The sequence below is a fragment of the Mastomys coucha genome, unplaced genomic scaffold, assembly GCF_008632895.1.
Source record: "Mastomys coucha isolate ucsf_1 unplaced genomic scaffold, UCSF_Mcou_1 pScaffold11, whole genome shotgun sequence".
Lineage (NCBI taxonomy): Eukaryota > Metazoa > Chordata > Mammalia > Rodentia > Muridae > Mastomys > Mastomys coucha.
In genome coordinates, this window is record NW_022196893.1 from 6,893,358 (window position 1) to 6,893,947 (window position 590).

General features: G+C 56.6%; 1 protein-coding gene across 1 annotated transcript in view; it reads right to left on the reverse strand.

Annotated features, from left to right (window-relative positions):
- Eppk1 (epiplakin 1) overlaps nt 1–590 on the reverse strand; it is a 24,335-nt gene that overhangs the window by 10,069 nt on the left and 13,676 nt on the right. The gene's annotated exons all lie outside the window — the stretch shown is intronic.

The window sequence follows — 590 nt, forward strand, 5'->3', positions numbered from 1 at the left end:
GGAGGGAAATGAGTTCATTTACACCAAGGCTGCCAGCCAAGTGCTGGGCAAGGAGCTCTTCCCGTCGGATCTCACTTAGGTAGGAGGAGAACAGGACTTTCCACACAGAAACCTGCTGGTCCCGGAACTGCCCACGGTGTACCTGCATGGTGGCAGCACGCAGAGTCTGCTCCTGCTGCTGCTTGGCACTCTCACTGTTGTCCTGAACATTCCCCTCATTGAGGGAGGTCCCTGAGCTTCCGGCCCTGGTCTCCTGTGGGTTAAGTGAAGTGACACTCTGCTTTGGCTTAGAGTCCTGTGTCTCCTCGGACTCCTCAATAATGGTGGTCAGTCTCCTCTTCAGCATGGGCAGAGACAGTGTCCCAGAGCTGAACTGGGTCAGCAGCTCCTTCCGGGTGTCCCTGCTCACATAGTTGGAGGTCAGAATATCCCACACTGGGACCTCATGGCCCTTGAGATGACCATGTTTTACTTCCATGGTGGCCTTACCCAGTGTTCCTTGTGGATCCTCACGTGGGCTCGCATCCTTGGCTCTGGCCAGCAGTGAGGTGAGTGTGGTGCTCACGTCCTGGACACTCAGCCCACCTGCC